At 34.1% G+C, this 9,706-nt stretch overlaps 2 long non-coding RNA genes across 3 annotated transcripts; one reads left to right on the forward strand and one right to left on the reverse strand.

Moving 5' to 3' along the window:
• Positions 1–4,036: 4,036 nt before the first annotated feature.
• LOC116007374 lies at positions 4,037–5,961 on the reverse strand. 2 transcript variants are annotated; one of them, XR_004095240.1, is made up of 5 exons: positions 5,899–5,961; positions 5,764–5,811; positions 4,820–4,878; positions 4,577–4,682; positions 4,037–4,261 (listed from the first exon to the last, which is right to left on the reverse strand). It is a non-coding gene; the product is annotated as an uncharacterized LOC116007374 (long non-coding RNA). The 2 variants fall into 2 exon arrangements; XR_004095241.1 differs by having other exon boundaries at positions 4,037–4,265.
• Positions 5,962–9,250: 3,289 nt separating this feature from the next.
• LOC116005982 lies at positions 9,251–9,706 on the forward strand. Its single transcript, XR_004095013.1, has 2 exons — positions 9,251–9,300; positions 9,481–9,706. It is a non-coding gene; the product is annotated as an uncharacterized LOC116005982 (long non-coding RNA).

Below are 9,706 nucleotides of genomic sequence, written 5' to 3' on the forward strand. Positions count from 1 at the left end.
TGTGTCCTCCCACTACTTTGCTTCCAATGCACTTCCCATGCATAAGTATAGCTCTCTGTCCTTTAGTAAACAAGATAAGTACGTAGTGGCTTAGTGGGTTAGGGACATGTGTTGCCTTGTGGAGGTCACGGATTATACGCCCTGGCAGTGCGCACTTCCTTTAATATTTTAATCCACCCCTGAAACCATGGACGTATTTGGTGTGTAACTGCATTCACCAACCTCGTCGGTGGGGCGCCAGCAGTATGATGGGTCCGGCATCGCCCCTAGCGGCCACGTCCCATCGGTGTGATTCAGGTGAGGTCCCCCGCTAGCAGTCCCACCTTCTCGGTGGCTACTTCTCTCTTCTCTTTTATTTTTTGTACCACAATGCCTTTGTCTTCTTGGCCCAACAAAACTTGGGCCAAGACTTATCCAATAAGATGGGCCTCGCAAGGTCTATATCGCCATCTTGTGTTTATATATATGTGTGTGTACGCGCGCGCGTGTGTGTATTTTATAAAAGAAATAGAATTTATTTTAGAATTTATAACTTATTTTAAGTTAATTAAAATAAATTATAAGTTTTGTTTGGCAAAAAATAAAAAGTTTAAAACAATAATTTATTTTGAAGCATAACTCACTATATTGTTTCAAAAATAAGCCTTCAGCTTTTCATTATATTTTCAATTTCTATCCTTATTACTCTAAAAAAAAATTGACGCCTTATGCTTTTCTCAGTAAAACAATAAAACATAAACTCCTCCTCATTCTATCTTTAGTTATGTTTTTCGAATAGTCTTAGTGATAAAAAAAAAAAAAAAAAAAAAAAANAAAAAAAAAAAAAAAAAAAAAAAAAAAAACAAGAATGAAAAATAAGCTTTGCAAATATTAAAGAGCAGCGTACCACATCTCTTGGCAGCTACATACCATTTTACAGCACAACTACTTTGACTGAAGTTTCAAAAAAAAACACTACTTTGACTGGCAAGGAAAGAAATTTCTGAACCCATTGCTGAATTTAGCAACACGGTTTGGTTCAAAATAGACTTTTTAATTTATTTCACTATCACGGTACCACTGAACTTTGTTAACAGTCACCACTCAATCAATTAATATATATTCATAATATGCTTATAAGCAAAATTGTGGTTCCAAAATAAACTCTATGCAGTGTAGATCATTGAACCATGCCAATATGAACATTGAAATAATATGAGAAATTAATTAAGTAGGTAAATTAAACATTTCACGTTGTGCATGCATGTAAAATTACATTAGGGGATATTGACAGAAATTTGGAAATGCATAAAAAATTATCTCATCATATTCGCAGCAAATTTTTCTTTTCAGAAATAAATTTATTAATATGCTGCAAATTTATTGCCCGTTTAGTCAAAAATGGCCACTGTAGACTATGGCCAGGGCCATGGGTGCGTAGGTGTTTTTATACCAATTGGTTGTAATCCTACTAGTTTCCAAGTATTTAGTTTTCTATCAACTCTTAAAAGTCGTTAGAGTGGGGTAGGGTTTGCTAGTTGATGTTGATACTTGAGAATATGCATCCTTAAAAAAAAAAAAACGCACATAAACGAATTTAATTAGGTGGTGTTTGAATTGGTTTGATATATAGTTTTGCACCATATTATGAATTTTGATACCCATTATCATATTTGTTTGCCTACTTTTGTTATCCTACTATTCGATTCAAATCCTTTATAGTAATTACAAAAGTCATTACACTTACTTTTACTCTCCTATTTTTTTTTTTTTAACAATAATAGAAAACAACTTATCTATTTGATATACAATAGTAGCAATAGTAGCATTTGGAAAGCAACTTATCTATTTCAATGAATTCAATATACTCGCTGCCTCTATCTTTTCTTTCGATAAAATCTCTCTAAGCAATTTTAGCTCAAAATACAATTCATTTACATCAATATCACACATTGTTCATCTCTCTTAAGAGTTGCTTCTAAACAAATGCAACAAGACTTCAAATTCATATCCGCCATCGATTGTGACTTGTCAAAACTAAAGAAAAAAAAAAAGCGAAAGTTCCTTCATATACTTCATATTGCTCAAACCTATGAGTCAATGAAATAATAGCTAGATCTATAATGTATAAAAAATAATGAACCCTAAAAGATTCTTGTGGTGATAATGAAGTGTCACCAACACTCTCATCAAATTGCCATTTTCTAAGAATTTTTCGCTTTCAGGTTTGAAAGCAATTGCCAATTGGACTCAATTTCACCTTATCACAAATTGACTTAATCTCCATGCACTTAGCTTGAAATTCTATAAACTATATATACACATAATTTTTTTAAAATACGGGGCCCCAAGAATTAGGATCCCTGTGCAGTTGCTCATGTTAGACATGCTCAGAATCGGTATGCTTAGTTGGTAGGTGGATTGTGGTAAAGTGTAGGTGGAGGGCACCGAGTATATAGGTAGCGAATAGTAAGATTAAGTAGGCAGTAGCAATTGGAAAAAAATCATTAGTCTTAATTACGAATAAATTTCAAAGAAAATTATATGCTTCTTAGGCTCGGCTAGAGTATTAACAAATATGCTATTTTAAAAGTAGCATGTTCAGCATTATTTGAATTGGAGAATGGCTCCTTTGTTGTCATGCGGAGATTTTAAGTGAATTTCTTTATTATTATATTTTTTTTATTCCTACGTTTAAAAAGGGTTAGGTCAATAAAATTTTTATTGTAAAATTTTTTATAACAAATTAAAAAGACAACATATACAATTAGTCAAGTTAAAAACAACAAATACTCTTTAGTTAAACAAAAATCTTGTAATCTAAAAAATTAATGATGTCAAAATCATGGTAAGACTAGATACCTAGCTAATTTATTGATTTTTTAAAAGTAGGAATCATGAGTCCATGAGATCCTAGAGTTTGAAAGAAAATCCATTATATACACGGAGTGTGTTTAGTTGATGAGTTTACGGAGTGTGTTTAGTTGATGAGTTTACGCACTTTAAGTTTTGAACTTACGTAAAATTACCATAGTGTCACCGCATTTTTTTAACGTTTTCTTCAATCTGGGTTGTTGATTTTGACTAGACCAAGGATTGAGATTAATCTGCATGTTTTATAGCTAATAGCTGATTGTATTAACTGGTTTCTACTAGTTGATAGTATTCAATTACTTTTTTTTTTTTTTTTTTTTTAGTACATTCAATTAGTTGATTACATATAAAATTACATTAGTGGATATTGAAAGAAATTTGGAAATGCATAAAAAATTATCTCATATTCTCAGCAAATTTTTATTTTCAGAAATAAATTTATGAATATGCTGCAAATTTATTGCCCGTTTAGTCAAAAATGGCCACTGTAGACTATGACCAGGGCCATGGGTGCGTAGGTGTTTTTATACCAATTGGTTTTCAAGTATTTAGTTTTCTATCAACTCTTAAAAGTCATTAGAGTGGGGTAGGGTTTGCTAGTTGATGTTGAGATCAGACTTGAGAATACGTATCTAATGTTGTTCTGAGACGCACATAAACGAATTTGGATTCAGGTTTTGGTTGGATAATTTTGCAATGGATTTTGATACTCATTGTCATATTTGTTTGCCTACTTTTTTTTCATTCTACTATTGGATTCAAATCCTGTATTAATTACAAAAGTCATTACACTTTAATTTACTCTTCTACTTTTTCAACAATAATGAAATAAAAAATAAAGGAGAAAAAAAAGTTATTGTTTCACTGCTGGAAATCGCGATATTTCCGACCACCAAAGAGTGGTCGGAAATACCCTAAAAGTGGACGGAAACACCCTTTCCGACCACTTTTTCGACCAAATCGGGTATACGGAAAACCCTTCTCGGAAATTCCGACCGCTATGCGTGGTTGTCGGAAATTCCGACCACTCTCAGCCAGTGGTCGGACTGAACCCAACCACAACCAAAATGGGTGATCCGGAATGTCCGACCACCTAGTGGTCGGAAATGTGGTCGAAATTCCAACCGTAGTAGTTATTGAGGGAGTTTCCGGCCACCATAGGTGGTCGGAAATCAATTAAGTAAAAATAAAAAAAAAATCACTGCTCTGTAAATTTAATTTAAATTGCATATTATCCACTTGCAAATATCAATTGTAAACCCAGTAATAATTTCAATACAATACAAGTTTATGATAGTAATCAGAATACTATACAATATTGGGTCAACAACTCTCGACTCTTCATTTATTCGACGCTTCAACAAACGAGCTTAATCTTTTTCGAATAACTTCAACAGCAGTGAAGAACCTATCTTCAAACAAACATACAAATACAATTCTACAGAAATTAAGAAAATAACAGAGGAATAAACTGAAGGCATTAAATCTAAAATTAAACTATCTTTGAACCTTTAAATTGACAAATCTAGCACAACTAAATGAACCAACCTCCAGTGAACCTTGAGAGAATAAACTGAGGGCAGTGCATAGGCTAATGTTTCATAAGAGCTACTACTGATGCAATAAAAAAATGGAATGCAAATGTGAATTGAGATATTCCTTTCAGGAATACGTGGACAAAAGCAAACAAATAAAAAGATGCGTTAGGAAAGTTTCTTATCACCTCCTCCATCTCAGGTTCATAGCAATACTCAATACCTTTTTCACAGTTTTTTTCCCTTTGGTAGAGCCAGTCAGCAAACAGACTTTGAAACTTCAATTTCATCAACCTGCATATTGAACAATATTCTTATATGTTACAAAATCATGGAGATGAATATTCTTGTAATTAAGAGAAAGAAAGTAGACAAAATAAGTTAAAGTCATGTTTTAAAAAAGACCATTAACTAGTAGAAAATACAAAGACCTTTTCAACTTCAGTCATAAAGTAATCATCTACCAAGTGAATTCTTGTGGCTTCAACAACTGACCAAAAGAGAGATAGATTAAAGTGATGATAAAAATCAAATTAAATAAAGAAGGGAGTAAATATATTTTTTTGGGTAAATGTAAATGTATATATTAACCCAAAAACAGCATAAAAAAACTCAGGGCATTCCCTGGTAAAAACAAGGGCGTAATAGCAAAAAATAAATACTAAAGTATGATGTCACAGTGAAGCCTAGCATCTACAAATACAAAGGTAACAGCAGGATCCTTCGCACCATGCAACCAGATGTAGTATAGGAAGATGCGTATTTCCCTCCACTACTTTGGGAAGAAATAGAAGATCTTCCTACAGTAAGATCCTAACAAAGCAGTGTTAAATCCAACATTAAACTCAAGCGTCTCAAGGCAACAAAGGGACTCAAAAGAAATGAGTCCAGAATCAAAGCATGTCCCAAGGCCAACAAGGGGACCACCCGAACCCAGATACCAACTAACCAAGAGAGACAACACAAATTGCAGTAACACTTAGTTACCATGTCAGAAATATCATTGTTTTATGCCTATACATACTCAATTACACAAACATCCAATTTTTTTAGCAGGAAGTTATAAGCAATTATGAATCCTATGTAGTCCAGCTTTATACTGCAAGTGACTGCTAATCCAGAACCAAATATAGTACTGCAATTATTCAGAGTAATTCAATATTAACTGGGAACATAATCTCTGGCATAAATTATAAATCAAACAATTAACTAGAAGTCATAGAATTCTTTCAACAAATAAATGGGAAAAAAATCAAGAAAAGGCAAAATAAAATTTCTACAAATCCTAAAATACCACATTTATCAAATTAATAATATAACACACATGTATTATTAACCATAAAATTAAAATTAAAATTAAAATTAAACAACGAACCTGTAGATCGGGGGAGGAGGAGATGGCGCCGGCGGTGTGTCGTCTGGGCTGGAGAAATATTTTCAAGACAACAATAAAACACGCATATATTATTAACTATAAAAAGGGAAAAAAAATAAAAATAAAAAAACGAACCTGCGTGCACGCGGCAGTGGACGGTGAGGGCTGGGGCAGAGGCGGTGGCAGCGTCGGCGTCTTAAAATTTGAAAATATTTCTGTTTTGAAATTTGAAATTACAATATTTTTTACCTAATTAAATAATAACAAAAATAATATATATGTTAATTTAATTTATAGTAATGACTACCTAAAATATTTATTATACAATTAATCATGGTCTACTTTTAAAGTGCACTAAACTAATACTCAGTACATTCTTTTTCAACTTAAACTCAACTTTTTTATATACAAATAAAATTAATATCTAAAAAATATAGCATTAAGAATTTCTAATAAAAAATTTTTAAATAACACCTATATTGATATTTTTATTTTTATGTATTAAATTAACATAGAAATATATTAGATCACTATATTATATTCATTTTTAATATAATATTGGTTCATTTTAAAAATATTGTAGATTATTTTTTACCATACTATTGCAATATATAATTAAAATTAACATGGACTTAAAAATAAATGTTGTATGGAATTGAAGACTTCAACGGGACATGTTCCCTCATCTTTCCTATAAATACTGCATTTATTGTTGAGTGGGAGACTTTTGACTACTCCTATATGCTAATTATATGTTCGGGAACCAATGACCCACAATCACGTATTTCGAGCTTTATAACTTAAACCAACAAGCAAACTAGGTAAAGGGATGGGACTGTAACCGGAACCAACCCTATATACTACACTAGTAGTGTACTATTAATGGATTGTTTCAAATAATCTTTGATTATAATTTGCTCAAAGGTATGTTAAAGTGGTTGTTTATATTAATGGATGGTTTGGACGTTATTATCTAAATTTATCTTCTAGTACTTATCCCGTGGGCTCGGGGCTATAGGGCAAACAATGGGATTGGGACCGGGTTTAAAGGTGTTTAAGCAGCAACTTACTAAGTTGAGAAAGAGCCTAAGTTTCAAGTCGAGTTGGGTGAGTACCCTCGAGATGTCGAAAGCGATTGGAAAATGATACTCCATATACATATATAGAGCTTGATCTGATTTGGGCTCAGTACACGAGTCGGTAAGCCCGAGGTATATTCCCTATAACAATACATTACGTGGGTGATAGAGTAAAATATAGAGTATAGATCAAATACTCTATATTAATGATTAAGATCGGGTATAAGGTAGAATACCTTACGAGAGTCGGGTCAACGTGACAGTGGGTCAGAGGTTCTCGGTCTCTTTGACTATTATGTAGAAGAAACAGTCAAAAGTCATCTATACTGCATTATCTCGTTACTATCTCGTCCTGCAAGAGACCGCCCCTTCGAATTAGCCTGCGATGGTCGGTTAGAGGGCGTTGACCGGTCAACACGGTAGACCGGGAACGGGATACGTAGACCGCTTGATATTCCATATCAGTGGGATTGTGAAAATCAATAGAATTACGATTCTCAATAGAACTAGGACTGTAGAGTCCTAACAAGAATCAATGTTTTTAGGATTTAAGTTAGAAAATGATTTCATATATCTATAAGGAAAAGGCAACACAGTATTATTTTCATAACAATAATGATAAGATGGTTGTTACGCTAAGCTAATTTAGTTGTTTATATTGAATATCACAACATGTCAACATACGACTAGTAAACTCTCGACAGGTTGAAGAAATGCAAGTTGAAATAAAATAAAAAATAAAAAATAAAAAATAAAAAAAGAGTAGTTTTCCGACCACATTCAATTGGTGGTCGGTGGTTCCGACCACGGGGTTGGTCGGAAATACTCTATTTAAAAAAAAAACAAATTTGACGAAAGTTTTCCTACTAATGCGTAAATAGTGGTCGGAATTTCCGACCACTTAGTAAAGGTGGTTTCCGACCATTTTCCTACCACCATTACCATTTGACGGAAAAGTGAAAAAAAAGCCACTTGTTGCAACCATTTTTTGGGTGGTCGGAAATGAGGTCGGAAATATAGCTTATTCTACCAAAGATCCTTTGTCTTTGGTGACAATTTCAAATTTAATCTCAAACTATCGTTTTTGCCATTTAACATCCAAACTATTATTTTTTGAACACTTTTAGTCATTCTCATAACTTTCCATATTTTTAATAAAGGCATTTTTGTCTCTTCAAAATTGATCCTGGGTCATTTTGATTTGTAAGGCTCAAGACAATTTTGCGAGACAAAAAAAATAAGACCCATAATGTTCAGTTCATTATAAAGTGGACTTAAAGTTATTTCAGAAGTTATGGTGTATATTTTAAAATTCCAAATTTATGGATTTAGAATTTTAGTTTATTGTCTAAGTTGTTGGAATTCTTCTATATATGACTAAACTATTTTTTGGCTATTTTGATGAGTGGGAGTGACAGGCGTGTCAACTCCAAACGTACTCTTGGCCGATAGAGGTAGTGCTTAAGTTAAGTTATAAACTAGTCATGAAACATAGTTAACATCATGCTTGTTGGTTTTATCTCCCACGGAAGGGTCGAACGGCAGGCCAACACCACCGGGAAATTGACTAACACTATCGGGAAAAGTAGAGTAACCTTTCGGCCCTCTTTCGATTGTTTTATTGCTTTGAGTACAATGAGTGCTTGTAAGTGCGCTAGATTGCTTCTTGTCTCTCTCTAGACCTAGAACCCCTATTTATACAAGTTATGGGGGATCTCTCTCTTTGGAAACTACTAAGCTATGGTAGACACTCTTTCCATATTACATCTTAGGCACTTTCCTAATCAATCTTGGCCTTCCTTCCACCGCCGAGTTCCTTTTAGGAAATTCCCATATTCGTCTATCTTGCCCCATCCTTCTCGTGCCGCCTGCCTTACACCGCCTTTCCTGCCTCGGCCCACACCAGGTCGGTCCCGTCCGACCCATACTCACCATGAGTTCCTGCTCCAACCTTTCCTACATGGTAATTAATCATCCCAATAGCTATGTTCAGTCACTCTGAGTCTAAGATCTTCAGCTGCCTTGTCACCTTTCCTACGGTCCTCCAGTCGATCGGTCGATGGTCGTCCGAGTTCCGCCCGTCCTCCTATCTTCCTCCGAGCCCTCTCTTTCTCAACATTGGTCGTCTCCTTCGTTCATGCCGAGCTTCTATTCCCGAGCCTTATTCTATCTCTCATCAATGCTAACATTAAGAGATCTCTACTTAAGGCATAGTTAACATTAAGGATCTTAGAGATCATAAAGTGTACTCTTTTGTACAAATTTGGATAGTTTTCTCCTTTAAGTTGAGCATATATATTTTATTTTGAGAAACATCCCTTAAGGTACCAAGAATAAACGTTGGGTTTGCTCATAAAGGACTGGGAATAAAAATGCATGCGATGCATAGATGTTACCAGTACACCATATAATGCAGGGTGTTCGTGCTAGATTGATTGACAAGGATTTCAGTCCAAAGGTATTGAATGATCAACGTTTTCTCAGTCCATAAAAATGGCAATGCCAATAGGTTACTCGGCCACAATTAGTCATGTTTTTTACATAACATTTACAGCATTGATCTCTCGTCGTTCATTTTCCCGAATTAGAAATAAATACTTAGGGAATGCCTAATTGATATCGTGGAATAAATTTTCAGTGGGATCCATCACGATTGGAGGACGTTACAAAGGACATGGTTGAATCCTTCTTTGCCCCTCTGGGCAAGTTTGAGTCAGAACTGAACTTACCAACATCAATACGAGAGCCTTCAGTTTGATCTTTGTTTCCGACTAAAATTTCTGTAAAATCTTCAAACTATAGTTTTAGATTTGATAGGAAGGCAAGAAACAATAGCTTTTTGACCCACTCAACACCACTAAAGA

Source organism: Ipomoea triloba, chromosome 15 (assembly GCF_003576645.1).
Source record: "Ipomoea triloba cultivar NCNSP0323 chromosome 15, ASM357664v1".
Taxonomy (NCBI): domain Eukaryota; kingdom Viridiplantae; phylum Streptophyta; class Magnoliopsida; order Solanales; family Convolvulaceae; genus Ipomoea; species Ipomoea triloba.